Raw genomic sequence first — 19,653 nt, 5'->3', positions numbered from 1 at the left:
CGAAAAGGAGTCATCGAACCATCAGCCAGCCCTTGGGCTTCGCCTGTCGTCCTTGTAAAAAAAATGGTACCTGGCATTTTTGCGTCTATTATCACCATTTAAACAAGATCACCCGAAAAGACGTCTACCCACTACCACCATGTCGTCGTTCTTTTTCTGCTGTAAAAAAAGAATGCTGAAATGAAATGAAAAAATGAAAATGTATCGATGACGCCTTGGACTGCTTGCACGGAGCTAAATACTTCTCGTCCATCGATCTTCGATCCAGCTACTGGCAGATTTCAGTTGATGAAATGGACCGCGAGAAGACGGCCTTCATCATGCCAGATGGCTTATATCAGTTCAAAGTCATGTCCTTTGGCCTACGCAATGCTCCTGTGACATTAGAACGTATGATGGACTCTCTTCTGCGAGGCTACAAATGGACCACCTGTCTCTGTTATCTTGACAACATTATCGTTTTTTCTCCCACATTCGGCAGCCACCTTACCCAACTCGCTGCCATTCTTACGGTCTTCCGAAAAGTGTCAAAGTGTCAATTTTGGCACCGTCAGATTACCGTGTTGGGACACCTCATTGATGCATCTGGTGTCCAACCAGATCCGGAAAAAGTTTGCGCCGTACGCAGTTTCCCTGTGCCACGTTTTGCTTCTGACGTGCGCTGCATCGTCAGCCTGTGTTCCTACTTTCGCCGTTTCGTCAAAAACTTCGCTGACATAGTTTGGGCTGTCGCCAAGTTCCGGCCATATTTGTACGGCCGCACCTTTTTGATCATTACAGACTACCCCGACCTCTGCTGGCTGTCTTCCCTCCGGGACCCCACAGGACGGCTTGGTCGCTGGGCGTTGCAGCTCCAGGAATTTTCATTTGTTGTCAACTATAAGTCTGGACGCCTGCACAAGGACGCTGACTGCCTCTCGTATCACCCCGTGGATCCTCCTATTCCTGTTGCGCATGATCCGGTGACCTGCGTGATGGCTTTGACTGACATGCACGCTGAACAACAATGCGACGCATCCTTACAGTCCATCAACGCCGGAGTGCAATCTGGCAGCACCGACGGCCCACGCCGCATGTTGGTGCTGCATGACGGCATCCTATACCGCCACAATATCAACCCTGACGGCCCCGAGTTGCTCCTTGTCCTTCCTCGTCATCTGCGATCCGTCATTCTCGAACAACTTCACGATACACCGACGGCGGGACACCGTGGAGTTTTGCGTACATAAGACCGCGTACGACGCCGGTTCTTCTGGCTGGGTCTCTACTGCTCTGTGCGTCGGTATGTTGCAACTTGTGAATTGTGTCAGCACCGGAAGAAACCTCCCCTGCCACCTGTCGGCCGACTCCATCCCGTTGAAGTTCCCTCTGAACCATTATTTCGCGTTGGCCTTGACCTGCTTGGCCCTTTTCCGATGACGACTAGAGAGAATAAGTGGATCGCTGTCGCTACTGATTATGCGACATGCTACGAGATAACAAAGGCGTTGCCAACTAGTTGTGCTAGTGACGTCGCCGACTTTCTCCTTCACGACGTCATTCTCCAGCACGGTGCACCTCGTCAGTTACTTACAGACTGTGGCCACTCGTTCTTGTCTCGAGTTGTGGACGACCTCCTCCGCTCTTGTGCCATTGAGCACAAGCTGTCCCCCACCTACCCTCCACAAACGAACGGTATTATGGAATGTCTCAAAGGAACACTCACAGAGATGCTGTTGATGTACGTTTCCAACGATCACCGCGACTGGGACACCACGCTGGCCTACGTGACATTCGCGTATAACTCGTCCCGACATGACACCGCAGGATACTCACCCTTTCATCTTTTGTATGGTCACGGCCCCACTTTGACCTTTGACACCATCCTACCTTTTGCGCCCCGCATTGCCACTGAGTACGCTCATGAAGTCATCGATCACGCTCACATGGCGCGTCAAGTCGCCCCATCTCGCTTATTAGCCTCGCAGCATCTGCAAAAAGAGCGTTACGATCGGTGCCATCACGATGTTCAGTTCGCCCCAGTTGCTTGGGTGCTGCTTTGGTCACCATGTCGTCGGGTCGGCCTCTCCCAGAAGCTCCTCTCTCGTTACACAGGGCCTTATGAAGTCCTACGTCAAGTTAACGACGTCAATTACGAGATCGCGCCATTACAGTTTCATCCATCCTCAAGTCTGTTGACGTCGTGCACATTTCGCGGCTGAAGCCATACTTTGCTCACAGTTCTTCGCCTACCATCCGCCGAGACGGCGCTTCACCACCCGGGGGTCCTGTTATGGAAGGATCACAGAAGAGAGAGAGGCACGAGACGCTGGCTGCTGCATGTTGTTGCTGGTCAGCCATCTTGACCACATTGACTTTGCTGGTATATATACTGTAAATGTATTCAGTCTATACTCCCAACATCCCCGTAACAATATCTCAGCAACCTTCGATTTGCAGATGACATTGTCTTGTTCAGGAACACTGGGGATGAGTTACAACAAATGATTGAGGACCTGAATAGAGAGAGTATAAGAGTGGGGCTGGGGGGGGGAAAGATTAATATGCAGAAGACAAATATAATGATCAATTGCCGGGCAAGGGCACAAGAGTTCAGGATTGCCAGTCAGCCTCTAGAGTCTGTGAAGGAGTACGTTTACCTAGGTCAATTACTCACAGGGGACCCTGATCATGAGAAGGAAATTTACAGAAGAATAAAAATGGGTTGGAGCGCATTCAGGAGACATTGTCAGATCCTGACTGGAAGCTTACCATTATTATTAAAAAGAAAGGTGTACAATCAATGCATTCTACCGGTGCTGACATATGGGGCAGAAACTTGCAGACTGACAAAGAAGCTAGAAAACAAAGGACTACGCAAAGAGCGATGGAACAAAGAATGTTAGGCGTAACGTTGAGACAGGAAAAGAGCGGTGTCGATCAGAGAGCAAACAGGGATAGCCGATATTCTTATTGACATTAAGAGGAAGAAATGCAGCTGGGCAGGTAATGCGTAGGTCAGATAACCGGTGGACCATTAGGGTTGCAGTATGGGTGCCAAGAGAAGGGAAGCGCAGCTGAGGACGACAGAAGACTAGTTGGGGTGACAAAACTAAGAAATCCGCAGGCGCTAGTTGGAATCGGTTGGCGCAGGACGGGGGTAATTGGAGATTGCAGGGAGAGGCCTTCATCCTGCAGTGGACTTAAAATAGGATGATGATGATCATGATTTTTACGAGAGGGCTGGACTGTAAATGGGCTCAACCTAAACTCAATAATAGAGAGTTTTAGCATGTCTGGAATTCGGGCAAATGCTAGTAAACTGGTCATTTTACCAAATAAGCAGATGTACAATGTGAACAGCCTGCACAGAGATCAACCAAATACAACTAACATTGTGATAACGAAGTGTATGTTATTCTGCTGGTGGTGCAAATTTTCGGCAGCAACATGATTACGCCGCTGCCGAAAATTTACAGCAGCAGCGACGTAAAATACACTTGGTTACTGGAATATTAGGTGTGTTTGTTGGGTTGATCGTGCTTTGTGCCACCAAGTGGCTGCAGCGTGCTGAAAAACAGCAGAGGGCACCCTAGGCCATTTCTGCCTCCACTCATCTGGTAAGATGCCCAGTACCTTTGTGTTTACAGGAATACCGGACATATTAAAACTCTCCAATGACGAGCCACTGTGTGGTAAACCTCTGAAAGACACTAAAGAGCGACACTAAATTTATATTGGTACCTGCCACGATGGCTGAATGGCTATGACATTCTGCTGCCGAGCACGAGTTTGATTACCAGGCCATTGTGGCCACACTTCAATGGGGGTGGAATGCTAGAACACTCATGGACTATGCTTTGGGGGCACGCTTAAGAACCTGGAGTAGTCAAAATTATTCCATAGCTCTAGCACTCCACTATAGTGCCCTTCTAACCAACCGTGCAGTTTTGGTACAGTGAACATCACAATGCAAAGATAGGTTTGAACATGGCTAGACTTACAGGCAAGCTTTACGGTCCATTAATCTATTATTCAAACGGCGTTCAGTCTGGTCAATGTAGCATTTCCCGCATGATAGAGAATGTCATAGATGGCGCCTGTCTCGCACACGACCATTCTTTCACGGTGCTTAATATTGTACCCACGCGGGCTTTACGTGCCACCCTTGATCCTTCCGTACGCAGCAGCCCATAGCTTGACCTGCGTGTTTACTGTTTAAAAAAAAAAACTACATTGCGACCATGCCTTGCCCCATTTTCTTAAGACTATGCAACACACTGCAAACATGGAATGCTGACAACTGTCCAATTCTTATCGCATCTTCCTGGCATGGAGCCCTTCCCTCCCACTTTTACCCTTTATGCAAAACAGGTGTCATCTGTGATATTCCCCTTTCAATCGAGAAAAGTGGCATTGACCGGATCAAGCTTTGTTTGAATAGTAGATTAATGAACCATAAAGCTCCTTTTAAGGGCCAGCCATGTTATCACCAATCTTCACATTGGAAAGAATGTGGCTGCGCCCCGGTGTTTACGGATACCAGAGTGCTTTCTAGGTATAAAGAAAAGACGGCCATGTGAGATTCAAGAAGTATTTCTTATAAACAAGCTGGGTGAAATGTTGGCGTTAGACCATCTGCCGTGTTGCTTGCCTCAGAGATGAGTATCTGTATGAGTATCTGGATCTACACCATTAGGTGGTTTGTTGCCTGTAACTTTTGCCTTTGCTTTATTGTTCTTGCCAAGTGTTTGTTCAGAAATATATATTCCCATCATATCAGTAAAAACTTCAGTTGATGGTCAACACTGTGTCTGTCTTCCTGGCCTTCATATTACGTCTTTTGCACTGCTCCCATGAGGAATAGAATATGAACTCGCCCAACAAACCAGCCTTCTGTGAAATTCCATGCCGTCACAGTGAAAATTAAATTCTGGAGTTTTATGTGTAAAAACTACAGTCTGATTATGAAGCATGCTGTAGTGGAGGACTCTGAATTAATTTTAGGCACCTAGGTTTCTTGATGTGCACCTAAGTACACGAGTACTTTTGCATTTGACCCCTATTGAAATGCAGTTGCCGCAGCCGGGATTGAACCTGGAGCCTTGAGCTCAGCAGCGCAACGCCATTAAGCTACTGTGGAAGCTACCAAGGTGGCATCACCAGCAGCCTCTCGTTCTCGTTTTCTCTCATCCCTTACCAAGCCTCTCACTGTAAGACTGGAGATTTTGCTTTTGCATAAGTGTTATCAATACAGCTTAACGTAGCATAACTAACAGCTAGCAATTCCTCCTTAGTGTCCCTCCAAGTGAATGCTGGACTCTTGCCATGTGATTCACCAACTTGATCAGGAGGAATCTCCAGAATATTATTGTAATTAATTACCATTAATTGCCTACTTCGCCTAAAATTTCATTATCAGGCATACTTTGCATAGGCAGGGATGCTTTCCAAATATAAATTAGAAAAGCTTATTCTCCACAGAAGCATGACTACACTTAAGCAACAGTTAAGCATATACTCATGCTGCAGTTTCTCTTACTGGTTTCACTGTATTCAACATTACATATCTCAACACAACCTGAATACACATTCCCTTTCAAGATCAAGCATTCTCAATCGAGGCTGAGATGAGATATGTCAACCACATTCAGAAAACTTCTTGGTTTGCTGTAGTGTACTGCTTCTTGGACAACAACACACATCACACCTGTTTCAAGAATGGGCAGACTGCAGGAACAAAAATTTAGACCCAATACACTAGCCTGTAGTTTCATGATCTTCCTGGCTATTAAAATCTTTTGAAAGTAATTCATAAACTAAAAATTTAATTGTGGGGTTTGATGTTCTGAGTAACGTTCAGGGTAACATAAGCATTCTACTACATTAGAACATGGCTGCTGTAGGTGGGAATTGAACCTCACGAAGAAATTTGACGGAATTCTCCTTGATTAAGATCTATAGCAGAGGGCCCCAGACTAATTTTGACCTGCTAGAGTACACATGCACCCAAATATTGATACACAAGCGTTCCTTCACTCTGCCCTTATCACCAAGACTACCACAGCTGAGCATCAAACCTGTGATATGCCCAGCACAGCAGAACACCAGAGCCACTGAGCCGCAGCGAAAGGCAAATTTGACAAGGCACAACTTAACCAGGAGCAGCTGCAACTGCAAGTAATTAAAGCAATGTAAAAGCAAGATTATTTTTGATCACTTATGCTACAATGCCCAAGCATTGCACAACAATTGTGCTACAAAGTGTGCTCTTCACCATTACCTCAACTCATCACTTAAAATGTCTCATATTCCTCATTTGTCATACAATACAGAAATAAATTCGCCGAACACATTTCCTCAATACTCACCGTTTCTATTTAGAGGCTCCATTTCCTTAAATGAATGCCCAAGCGGAGTGAACATGAAATCACCAGTCATAGTGCAAATAAAGTTAGCAACCATTCAAAAAAGAAAAGCACATAAGCAAAGTTCCAATAACTTATTATTGCCCTTAAATTTAAACATGTGCCCACCTACTACTGGGTAAGAGTATCTTCACTTGCCTACACTAAGCACCAAAACAGCTCGACTTACAATATTATTGCAGTGGCCCAATGTAGTTCGCGCAGCCAGTGCAAAGCATATACATTTGTCTTGCAAGAAGTGATGACTTTCATGGTATTTTGGCAAGTTCAGCTACATGAATGCCCATTTCTTGCACTTGACTAGTGGTATTTGTTACATGCGATCCTTCCTGCAAAGCACCTGTGAACATACAAACCAACCAAGTAGGCGTCCCCCAGGGCTCAGTTATTTCACCGACCCTGTTTAATATAGCTATGCACCAGCTACCGGAGTGCCTTGTAGACATACCGGGCCTGAAGCACGCGGTGTACGCCGAAGATGTTACCGTGTGGATGCATCAAGGGCCCATCGGGGAGCAGCAGGGTGTCTTGCAAAGAGCTCTCAGCATTATTCACGACTATGCCACAGAAACAGGTTTACACACCGGCCCAGACAAAACAAAGTTTGTCGTCATTCATGGTGGCCAACCTACCTTCGTCAAACAGGAAGCTAAAGCAGTCTTTTAAACTGTACATCGGTGACCGACCCATCACATGGAAATCTACTATCCAAATACTCAGTACGCACCTAGATGAGAACTGCACAGCGAGCACTTGGTTCCAACGCGTTACGAAGACCAGCACACAAATCCTGTACGCTTTACGCAGAATCTCTAACCTCACCCGTGGAGTAAACGAACGTGAAATGTGGCAGTTCACTCAAGTTTTCTTGTCTCCCGTATCATCCAGTCAACCGCACACAGATGCACACGCTCAACCGGTTACTTAACGAAGCCAAACGCATTGCTACTGGACTTCCAAGGTACACAAGCCTCGAAGCGCTCAAAACCTGTAGCAAGCTGAACAACCTGTCCGAGCTCGTCGATATGAACATCTATACACAGGAGACGAGACTTCACGCCACAAATGCCGGGCAACACACACTCATGTTCCTCCGGTATTACGTCCACACATTGCCCATTTGGCCCGACAAAACGCCGCCGTGGGAAATCACGGCTCTCACAGATGGCAAGCCACTTCCTCTCAATAGGGACCCTAATTAGTGAATGCGGCACCTTGTGTATGCCAAGAGGCATACTATAGCTACGAGTTCACTCCCCTTGACTGAATGCATCGTATACACGGACGCTGCACTTCCTGGAGACGGCGCTAGTAACACTTTGTTATGCCACTGCATGGTACGACCAGACAAATGAAAATCAGAACCGACGCCATCATATATCAGCAGAAGCAATGTACAGCACCCGCGCAGAGCTAATGGCCTTACTAGATTATTTGGACAGGGCCCTCGCAACTTCGTCTGAAACTGACCCTGTTCACCATCATGCGTACACAGACTCCCAGGCTGCCCATCGGGCATGTGCTAATGTTCTTTACACAGATCCCGTACTGCAGAAGATCCGGCACCAGGCACATCTGCTCTACAAATGCGGTCACGATGTTACCATCTACTGGGTCCCTGCGCACAGCGGTACCCCTGGAAACAAGAAGGCTCATAGACTGGTGCGCGCTCATCTCTCCACCGCACTAGCCAGAGCCTCCGATACTCCTTATCCTCTCCTAGCTACCCCACCTGAGATAGCAGATCTGATGGCAGACAGGCATGTGACCAAACAACAACGTGCCGCCTACCTCACACCAGTGGGCAATCCACTCTCTATACTGTCACTTCCCTCGAAGGTATTTACACGGAGAGCGTTGGTCCTGCTTCGGAGAATTCAGACAGGCACCCTTCTAACTCCTCACTTGCTGAACCGTTTCCACAGGGGTGGCACACCACCACCCGTAAGTGGGTTCTGTTCCATGTGCAAATGTTGTGCTGATCTCAACCACCTTTGTTAGGAGTGCCCCCTCTACATCCCACCTAGGCTTCGTGTCCTGTCCACCATAAAGCCTGGCCTTTTCTCCAGACTTGGGCCTGCCTGGATACCACGCCTCCGGACCATGCCATCGAGCTCTGGCGAACACTGCTGTTGTTCATCCAGGAGCCGACGACACCACCGGTCGGTGATCGGCTTCGCGACTGCCACAAGAGTCACGCGGCCCCCACTTAGCTGCCTCCAGGACGCTCATTAATAAAACAAAGGCAGCCTCACCCTTCTTTTGCAATAATACCTTCTCCCTTCCCACCGCAGCGCCCTCGGCGCATTCTAATGTGGAATAAACGTGGTTTCATTAATTCATGTGAACAGGCAGATATTCCTTGGATATCTACATGCTCAAACCAGCAGTGCATAACGGCAACATTATAGCATGCAACAAATCGAAACTAAACATATCACAGACAAAGGTGATAATTAAACTATTTCACAAGTCATCAAAGTTAAAAGTACCCAGCCCTGTTGTATTTCTAAATGATCCCAGTGCTGCAGTTACTCCTACAAAGTCGCTATAAACAGCACCAAGAGTTATTGAACCCACTGCACAATCTGAAATGTGCACTTGCATCATACTACAAAAATTTTGTTTGAACCGGCTAGGCCAGTTTAAAACTGTCACTGTATATCGCAAAACAACATCTTGACACACTATTGAAGGCCCCCATTTCAGAACCAGCAAAGAATTGTCATTGTTTTGCAATGGCTAGCCAATGTGGTCCTTCAATGTCAAATTCTGCTGCTCAGACAGTATGACTTTACAAGCCAGAGCCTGTATTTTCTCCTACCTCATTCATACTCAATGCGGTATGGACCATATACACCAGAAGGCAAGCCTGCCTCTAATTTAACTATCTTTTCAATTAAAAGCCTTGTCAGCTAGTGGCTTAAAACATCCTTTGGAAATATTGGTGACCAGAACCATTATTCAGACATTTTAATGAATGTACGATGGCATCAAACAAGTACTAGTGAGACAAGTATTTGAAACAAGACTGAACTTTTGACTCATGTTGGATTGTTTGGCATGCAAGTAACATGTATCACACACTTTTAACAAACACTTGCTATATTTATGCACAACTACCATATGCTCACAGGTGACATGACATACAAATCTTTTTCACAAAGGATTTTAACAAATGCACAACAAGCAGAAAAATGATGTGAGTAAATATGTGAAACCCATAACATTATGGATAACAAATTCTTGCATGCTTACACATGACCCCATCCTCGTCATAGTGCTTATTTGCTGACCATAGCTGCATAGGTGAGAATAACAAGTTTAATTTGCCGATCACAAGCCCAGCTGCACCAGTCCCAACTGACAGCAGCAAAATTTTTCTTATCAACATGCTCCATTGCACTTTCTGTGTGTTTGTATACTTTGCACACTGTCTGTGAATTAGGCATGCATTGCAATAGTATATTTAAACAAATGAATATCATTTACTGTTACCTTTTTAAGTTTGCATTATCAAGGCATGGGAAAGTTGCATACAATGTTTCCACAACCAGTACAGGCTTCATGACATGAAGTATGACAGAAATGCCTTGAAAGGTCAGTCAATCTGGGATGCATAAACAAACAACGCAAACGGCATGTGGAAGTGATAGTTTCTACCCAAGGCAAGCATGTTTGCAAATGAACAGCCAGCAATTACCAGTCCTCACCGACCTGTGACAATATGTGCCTCATATCCGCGCTCAGTTCAATGAGTGGGTAGCCGAGCACGTTCACGGCATCCACGATATTCTCGGCCGGGAATAGGCACACCGAATCGGCGCCCTCGTCCAGTAGGGTCGCTACGGCACGCCAAGAGTCCTTGTCACGATCTCGCCGCAACTGCACTTGCTCGAAGCGAATGCCACGACGCTCGAGTTCCTGCAATGCACTGTCGCCTGGCCAACCCAGCAGACGCGACAGGTCGACAGAAAATATGTACCGCCGTGTGCCCATCCGCACGACGTTGAAACCGAAGGTGCTCGAGAGTTGCATGCGTCGCCACGTCCGCTCGCACAATCCTTCAGCGTCCAGTTGTGTCGACAACGACTTGCCGTGGTCATCTACCAGCTGCGCACAAGGAGGTGTCTCTTCGCGACTGTAAACGTGGCAAGTCAGCCGGCGACCCTTGGCTAGTTCGATCAGCCGTTCGCCGGCTGTCTTTCCCCATGCACGCACCCCTGCAGGCAGGTCCAGCTGTATCACCGTGCACTGTGCCGGCAGGTAGGCGAAGCACGGCGCCAGGGGCCTCAGGTGACGACGCTCAAACCACGTGCGTCCACCTGTGTCTAATAAATCCACTTCCACAATGTCATCGCCAATCATATACGCGGCGACTCGGACGCGCAGCCACGATTTCTCGCAGAACGCGGCACAGAGACGTCCGCGGGACGCATCGAGTGGTCCGGATGGCTTGTTCGGCGTGATTCCGTAGAATCGGTTCATGGCTATCGTCAGGTCACGGAGCGTGTTGCTTTGCTGTTGAACAGCGATTTCGGCGGGGCTACTCACGTGGGTAACAAGTACTAACGACTGTGACGGCAGAGGAGACGCAGGCGGCAATGACTGGGGACTTGCTGTGCCGGCGGCTGGTAACAGGACAAAATCTCCCTTAGGGTTACGCCGCTCCACGCGAAAGAGTGACGGAAAACGATGCACCAACTGCATGGTGCCCAAGGTCAGCGGCCTGCCCAACAAACGAGCGCCCGCTTCAGCAAAATGCGACATGTACAGGCCCTCGGGATATTGCTCCAACACGGCAACGATGTCATCATGAGCTCTATTATCTTGAAGCTTTTTCTCAGAAGGCGAACGGATTTGAAGCCGGGCGAGACAGTCGTCCAGCGACGCGAAGCCGTACTGCTCAACTTCGAGTGACATGCCGAAGCGGCGAAAGTAGACGTCACGCAACGCACGCAAGTTCGCACCGTTTTCGCCCATCAACTGCAGGATGTTTTTCTCCACAAATTCTGGAAGCTGCGGCGCACTAGCCCGCTCGCGCACCTTCGCCGGAGGCGAAGTCGAGGTGGGGCAGCGTTCACGCACTTTCTGAGCTTGTACCAGCGTCTGCACGTGGCGTAAGTTATCCTCTATCTTCGCACTCAGAAGCACATCGTTGCCGTTGCGTTTCACGAGCACTGTGTCTGTGAGGCTCTCTAGGAAACTAACGCAGTCAGCGTAACCGAACCTGCGGTAAGGGATCGCACGGCCCTCCTGGGCTTGGTACTGCTTAATGAATGAGGTGTACGCGGTAGGACTATTGTTCACAACGAGCAAGGCACGAATCACGCACTTGACGTCTCCGAGTTCTTTCACCCTGTCACCCATGGCTTGGATAGAAGCGATCAGTGAAGTGGCAACCCTAATGCACTAACATATAGAGGCGAATCAGTAAAAGTATTCAGCAAGTCATAATCGCATGTTGTCAATAAATGTATGGGCTGGTCCACGCACCTTTTGCTGACGACTTTTGCTCACTTCATTCCGCGCGCACAGGCGTTCGTTCCCATGCGCGCCTGCTTTCTCTCACGCGTCAGCCTGAAGCAACTGGATTAACGCAATAAGCGTCTTTATCGATGCAGAGTAGTTAGGAGCACCCTCTTTCTACTTGTCTTCCAAATATGGCAGCCATGATGTTCGGCTGGCGTGCGTCTATTTGTCGTACAAAAATCCCTCACGTGACCTGATCCTAGGTGCCTAGGGACAGCATCGTTTAGGGATTTTTGAGAAGGCGCGATGGCGCCGAGCGACACCGTGGCGTGTTCGTCCTCTGCGTGATCGTTCTCTGGACCGCGCGTTGTTCAACATTGCTCATGTAATCGTGCGTGCGTTGCTTGTGTGTTGGTTGTAGGTTCTGTGTTACTTGGCGGAAAGCCGTGAGTAGTGGCGGTGCGGCAATGCGGCTTTGGCCTCGACGAGCTCTGGCACTACAGAATCTGCGTTGTGCGACCCGTGCTTTCTTGAGAACCCGGCGGTGGTGACAATTGAAATATCGAAGTGGCCTAGCGCCTCGGCAGCGAAGTTCTGCGAACCGCGATGTGGCGTCGCCGTGTCCGACTTTGCTTAACGGACATCGAGTCATGTAAATGCAACTGCGTCGACCGCCCACTGTTCAGCGCTGAATGTGCGTTTGGTGTGCTGTGCTTGAAACGAGTGATGCAGCCATGCAGTGGGGGTGGCGGAGGAGCAGAGTGGCTCCGTTTGGGTGTCGACAGACATGTGCTCCCGTCTTGGTCTCATTAGCGGCTGTCGCGGGACCGTGGTGTGCTAGCTCCTTGCCTAGTATGAAGTTTACGACGCTAACACACAGCATGCTCACGTTTTTTCCGCGCTATATGTCATTTGCATGACGGCCGAGTTGAAAACGAGACATATAGTGTTCGCGTTTGTGTGTTGTAAATTACTTTCTATTGTGGAAGTTCTGAGAGTCTTATTACGCAAGGAGTGCGAACGTAAACATAAACACATATGTGTGTAAAATTTTGAATTACCCATAATACCCTTTACGACTGATAAGTGGGCTACACGGCCTGTGTGAATCAGCTACCGTATGTTGCGACGCTCTTCCGTGTGGTAGACTGATGCATGGCGCGCGTTTATTTCTGTACTTTTGTAAAAACCATTTGTTTATTCACTCAATACAAATGTACGGCTTCTTCGCCGCAGTACGTTTTAGTTACGCGGTGAAGCATACTAAAAGTGGGAGGGGGCCACTATCAGCCAGCATAGTATGTCCACTTAGGCGACCTGAGAGGCGGCGGGTTCGCGAGTTTATGATTAAAGAACTCTTATTATGTCCAGTGACAGTGGCCCCTTTTCACTTTTAGTGTGCTTCACCGCAGTACATTGTTTAGGCTTCACCGCGAAATAATAGTGAATTGCGAGAAAGATAATCGTAAAAAGCCTAATTATGCAACGTTTCTTTTGTAGCTTGCTACACCGCAATACAGGGGCGTAAATAAGCATCGTGCAGTAAAGCATACTAAGAGTGGAAAGGGCACATAGGTTTACACTGTGCTCATTACTTTCAATTGTGACATAATTTGCAAGTGCATCTGTGCTCGTGGTAAGCTTCATTGACAATTCTTTGTACATTACAAATTAATATTGCAATGAAGCTTACTAAAGCACATTCGCCATTATGGTACGTGTTATTCACCTTCAGTGCAGGAGCACAATGCAGATTCTTGCCCCTGCTTTTGGCTGGACTGCACATGCTTTTTGAGAATTGATTCATTGTTCATAAGTGCACCGGTACTTTACTCTAAACTGGAGGGCTCAAGTTAATATGGAAGCACAATTTTTATTAGAGGGACAAGATGTTGCCGAGATGGTTGCAGCACAGCTTTTTCTTTCTTCCAGGCACCTTTTCTACTTGAAGCTTTCATTGCAGTGTTTCGAACCTCATTGAACCAGCACATAGCGTATATAAATATTGGACACCGATTGGGAACATCACCTAAGTTCATGCCTATATATAGTAAAAAGATGTAGCACGACCAGACAAAATAAAAGTAGGGGGTGGGCTGTAGCAATACTAAGTGTTAAATGGTGCTTTATCCTTTCCCTTGAGTTTTCTCTTTTTGTGCTTTTTATGCATCCTCCGCAGTAACCATGCGAGTGCTGAGCTTGAGCTTGTTGGTTTCAAGTCTCATGGTTGTTACTAACAGAACAGTGTGATAAACGAACAAGGGCTTGGAGGCATCCATTCACCTTGCTTGCCTCATGGTGCTGCTTCATAAGCACCGTGAGCATCCAGGCCAACTAGGAAGGGAGGTTTGTTGCAATTGCTTCCGAACTTCATTGCCACCAAACCAACAGGGCTCTCAATGACAGCTTTTGGACAGTAGAATGCTTGCACCCAGCAAAGTCTTAAGAAGGAAGCATTCAGGATGTGCAAAATAGGCTTTTGAAGCTGGCAGCATTACTGAAGGGGCTTTGCCCATCTGCCCTCTTTATGGATACACAAAGATGATTTCCTCTTTCAGAGGGATTGTTTCAGAGGTCGTTACATGGCAACAGTGTTGGGTGTTTAGTAGCTTGTCTTTGCCCACTGTTAATAACCTCTTCCTTCTCCAGTGCCCCTGTGAAGTGCCTACTTTTTGGACACAATGTGCTCTCCATGCATGCATGCATTTTTAGCTTGTAAAGACGTCTATTACCCCTTGCCTCAAGCTGGTCCTTGCTGATATCACCCATGAAGGCATTCGGGAGTATGGCAATGTACGCTTACTGTCGATACCAGTGAAACTAAATTAATGGAGCTTCTGTTCTTTTTTTGTCCGCTCCATCCTTGTTAGTTACAATGAGCAATGCCCGAACAGAAGGCATATGTAGTTGGTTGTGCATAGCCTGCGCAATAAGACTTGTTGGCATTTTATGACCTTAGCACAGTGTTTATATGTAAAAACCTTCTGATGTGCTGATGACTTCCTTCTCTTTATCATACTTTGCCTGGTGGAGCCAGCAAGTGGGTCAACCAGATGTCCAACAGGCTTCCCACTGGTTTTCCCAGAGTCTCCTTACCAGGGTGCTGCTCATAGATATCTGTTTTCTTGACCTTGCACTGCACTTCAACCATGGCCACACCTGCTAAACCTATAGCATGCGATCAAAAAAGTGCTATATATCATATTGCTCCAAACTCGTAACGTGCTACAAGGCCTTGAGGAACGCCCTCATTTATTTACGCCCTCATCATACTGTATGAAGCTTCACATGATAAGTGCGACAATTAACATCTGCTGGTTTTTCAGTGTTATTCCTGTCCAGCTTGCTGAAAGCTATCCTGAGTGTTTCAAAAGCAAACGACCGCTGCTGGACAAGAAGTGCTTAAAACAAGGGTCGCTATAACCACATATGTCACGCGAAATGAAGGCGACTGAGTATACAGGCGGTTTACTTCATATCCGACAAGCTTGGTTCTCCCTTTGCTAGTGAGTGAACTCAACTTGCCCCGAAGGCATGTCCTGTGACAAACTATGTGCCAGATGCTGTGTCCCCTGCAAAGCTGAAGATGTGTACAAGATCCTGACAACCGCAGCGGCTTCTGCATTTGGCAAACAGGCTACTATAAAAACGACTGCCTTTACTAATATGCTAATAACATGAAAACGGGCAGAAATTTGGCTATTCATTGGACCCAACTGCAGGTGCAAGCCACCCTTCCACCAGATGTGTGTTGTTCACAGAAACTGGAGCTATACAGATGCAGATAAAAACAATGATGTTTGAAAGTAGTAGAGCTGCACTATATTCTGCACAAGCAGTGCTATGTGCAGCGCTGGTACCTTATAGCCACAATTCATGGCTGCACCACCATGCAAAAGCACTATTCTTGAATGATTAACTTCTATTATATTTATGGTGGCCATATATTGCAATTCCATATCATCCACATTGTGTGCAATATGGTTAAATGTCAATTATGATAGCCATTCCTGATCTGAAATGCAACAAAAGAGCAAATATAGGCAACAAATTACAATTCAAAGAGAGAAAACGCAACCAGTGCACAGGATAAGTGACAGACTTCCTTTTATTGAAAAAGAAACGTGACATGTGTCATGCCACCACCAGTGGGTAGCAATCTTTCAAGCTTGGGTGACAGAGGCAAAACTTAGCAAAATGCTACAATCACGCTGTAAAATGGCCTTGGACACAAAAAACCGACATCATATTGTACAGAATGAAAGGGCAAGACTTCATCTAAGAACAGTCTATGGCACCACATACTTGAGATGGTGTAAAAAATGTTGACATGCCCTACCCATAAAGAAAAAGCAACAAACACAAAAAACACGCCTTAAAATGCAATGTGCAGAGCCTGAAACCAAGAAAAAACAACCTGAAAAAGGTTTCGCTAAGTCTTTCAATGATTAAAATTGTATATGTATCATCACTTCTTAATGAACCTGCACAGCTGAAAAGGAAGGAAGGAAAGCTGAATAGCAGGGCTGCAGAAAATGTCACCGAATAAATATACTTTGCTTACCAACGATACCTGTGGTTTAGTTGTGGTCTGTGTATAAACTTTTCTTGTTTAGAATGGCTGAGCGGATAGGGAAAAAATGACCATAAGAGCACCAGGTGTATGCATAGTCTACGCACAAAAAGCCACTGCTTTCTTACTTTTTTTTCTCTGTATTACTATTCATGGGAGTATTTAGGTGCCTTACTAGCACTGCTAACATCCCACTGCAAAACACAAAATTGGGCAAGTTGTGGCATAAAGAAAATTGCAGTTTCACTCATAATGTGAAACAATGATGCAGTAGCTGGTGAAATATGCACAGGAAGCTTACTTCATGCAGTGTTTGCTGAAGTGAACACTTGCCAATGCAAGTCGGTAATCTCCTTAAAAAAGTAAAATAAGTAAGAGTCCTATTTATTTGTGGGAGTTGTGCCTCAGTGTTGAAGTGGAAAGACTCTGCTTTTCTTCCTCCTCTTTCATATCCGGACTTGGCCACTGATCTACACCAAAACAACCCTTCAGCTTCTTACTGCTGAATTCGTTTTGGTTTTCTCAAATCTATATTTGGGCTACGCATTGCTATGTCTCGCGCTTTGCTTGAGGAAAACAAGACACCAACAGCTCCATCCAGTAAATCTGAGAAGCCAAGCACTAGAAGAAGATTAATGAAGCAGATGCACCCAATCATTGCCATCACATGCAAGAAGAAAACTTAACATAGGACTGCCTTCACAAGTGGGAAGGTGATGTGCAAGAACTTGAAGGTGTGGATGCCAGCTCTATATACAGTATGCAGACATTGAGCAGGTGTTAGCCAATCTAGGCACCTGTTGGCTAGATCACGCTCTCCGGGATCAGTATTCACCACGACTGTACCTTCAGCAGAGTGGCTGAAATGTAGAATTGTGGACTGCCACTCTTTTGATCGTATGTTTAAATCCTCACAGCACAATGAGAACTTTATTTGCAATACTCTAGCAAGAAATTCGGGAATTCCAGTGACAACACCAGTAGACATCAGAACAACCAGGGGAGTTAGCCCATAGCAGCTATTGCTGTAAAAAATAAGACTGGCATAAACACAAGAATTGAGATGGACATACTACATGCCTTTGTTCTGGTAGTGGTCCACTACTTTGGTGCTACAGTTAATGATCTCCACTGTCACTGGACATAATAAGAGTTCTTAAATTATACACTCGCGCACCCGCCGCCTCTCGGGTCAACTAAAAGGACATACTAATTCTGGCTGATAGTGGCCCCCTCCCACTTTTAGTATGCTTCACCGCGTAACTAAAACGTACTGCGGCGAAGAAGCCGTACATTTGTATTGAGTGAATAAACAAATGGTTTTTACAACAGTACAGAAATAAACGCGCACCATGCATCAGTCTACCACACGGAAGAGCGTCGCAACATACGGTAGCTGATTCACACAAGCCGTGTAGCCCACTTATCAGTCGTAAAGGGTATTATGGGTAATTCAAAATTTTACACACATATGTGTTTATGTTTACGTTCGCACTCCTTGCGTAATAAGACTCCCAGAACTTCCACAATAGAAAGTAATTTACAACACACAAACGCGAAGAACACTATATGTCTCGTGTTAGCTGCTGTGTGTTAGCGTCGTAAACTTCATACTAGGCAAGGAGCTAGCACACCACAATCCCGCGACAGCCGCTAATGAGACCAAGACGGGAGCACATGTCTGTGAACGCGCAAACCCTAAACCACACACATCGCAAACCCAAATACACATTCAGCGCTGAACAGTGGGCGGTCGACGCAGTTGCATTTACATGACTTGCAGCGAGCAGCACATCCCTCGATGTCCGTTAAGCAAAGTCGGACACGGCGACGCCACATCGCGGTTCGCAGAACTTCGCTGCCGAGGCGCTAGGCCACTTCGATGTTTCAATTGTCACCACCGCCGGGTTCTCAAGACAGCACGGGTCACACAACGCAGATTCTGTAGTGCCAGAGTTCATCGAGGCCAAAGCCGCATTGCCGCACCGCCACTACTCACGGCTTTCCGCCAAGTAACACAGAACCTGCAACCAACACACAAGCAACGCACGTAGGATTACATCAGCAATGTTGAACAACGCGCGGTACAGAGAAATGATCACGCCGAGGACGAACACGCCACAGCGTCGCTCGGCGCCAGCATCGCGCCTTCTGAAAAATCCCCAAACGATGCTGTCCCTAGGCACCTAGGATCAGGTCACGTGAGGGATTTTTGTACGACAAATAGACGCACGCGTTCGGCGGTATGTTTTCATACAGCCGAACATCATGGCCTTCGAGACTAATTTTTGCTTAACAAAATTTGTTGCTTCGCTGCATTCTGCAGCTGACCGCACGCGGTGAAACAAATTTATGTTTGCGCCGCCGCGGCAGCGGCTCGCATCCCCATAAGCGCAGGCAAATGTGCACTTATTTCTTAAAAACCAGGCAATTAGTTGTGCCAAATACTAAACAAAGTTGACGCCTAAATGCGATCGTTCTGAAAAATTTGAGCAAGACTAGTGCAGCAGTGAGCGCAAAACCATTTTTCAAACACGCGCAGCGAAGTATTCAGGAGCTTATAGATCTCGGAGGTCAGCCATCGAAAGTTTCGTCGCTTGTTTAGATGAAGTTCGACAGCGCTTAAAGCTGGCTACAGTGTTCTAGAAGGGGGCAGTGGGCAGGTCCTATAATATATACTGGCTAGTGTACCGTGCACCCGCGCAATGAATGCCCACGGTGGCCGACAGAGGTCGCTGCCACACGGGTGAATGCAGGCTGCGCGTGTCGTCTGCTTCGCATGTCAGTTTCGCAGCTGTTGCGTCGGTTTCTATGTTGGCGTTTTCAGTGTTATTACAGCGTTGCGTGTTTGTTCTTGGTGTTGTCAAAGAGTGAGTGCGTCGCTGCTGTGTTCATGTGCCTGTCAGTACAAGAACTATGCGGCGGCGGTGAAAAAATGCCGAAGATACAGTGCAAGGAGAGGACCTGCTTTGTGCCATTGTGTCGAAGCGGCTACCGCTCGAACAAAGGGCATGTATCCTTGTTCACTCCACCACTGATACGAAGCGGCAGCAGAATGGGCAAGAATGATCAGGAGAGCGGACAGAAGGCCGGCACCAACTGCTATGGTTTGTAAAAAACATTTCGAAAACAGCTTAGTCGAGTGCGCGTTCTCTATCACCGTGAACGGCGCTGTCCACGAGATTCCCCGCGATAAACCAC

At 47.0% G+C, this 19,653-nt stretch overlaps 1 long non-coding RNA gene across 1 annotated transcript in view; it reads right to left on the bottom strand.

The window, feature by feature from the left end:
- The window catches only part of LOC140215181 (uncharacterized), a 38,116-nt gene extending 26,023 nt beyond the window's left edge, over positions 1–12,093 (bottom strand). The window contains exon 1 of the long non-coding RNA XR_011892113.1: positions 11,904–12,093. This is a non-coding gene — a long non-coding RNA (uncharacterized lncRNA). The remainder of the gene's footprint in view (positions 1–11,903) is intronic.
- Between the last annotated feature and the right edge of the window lie 7,560 nt (positions 12,094–19,653).

This window comes from Dermacentor andersoni, chromosome 1, assembly GCF_023375885.2.
Source record: "Dermacentor andersoni chromosome 1, qqDerAnde1_hic_scaffold, whole genome shotgun sequence".
Classification (NCBI taxonomy): Eukaryota; Metazoa; Arthropoda; class Arachnida; order Ixodida; family Ixodidae; genus Dermacentor; species Dermacentor andersoni.
Note: the sequence above shows the minus strand (reverse complement) of the source record. Positions and strands in the feature narration are given on the sequence as shown.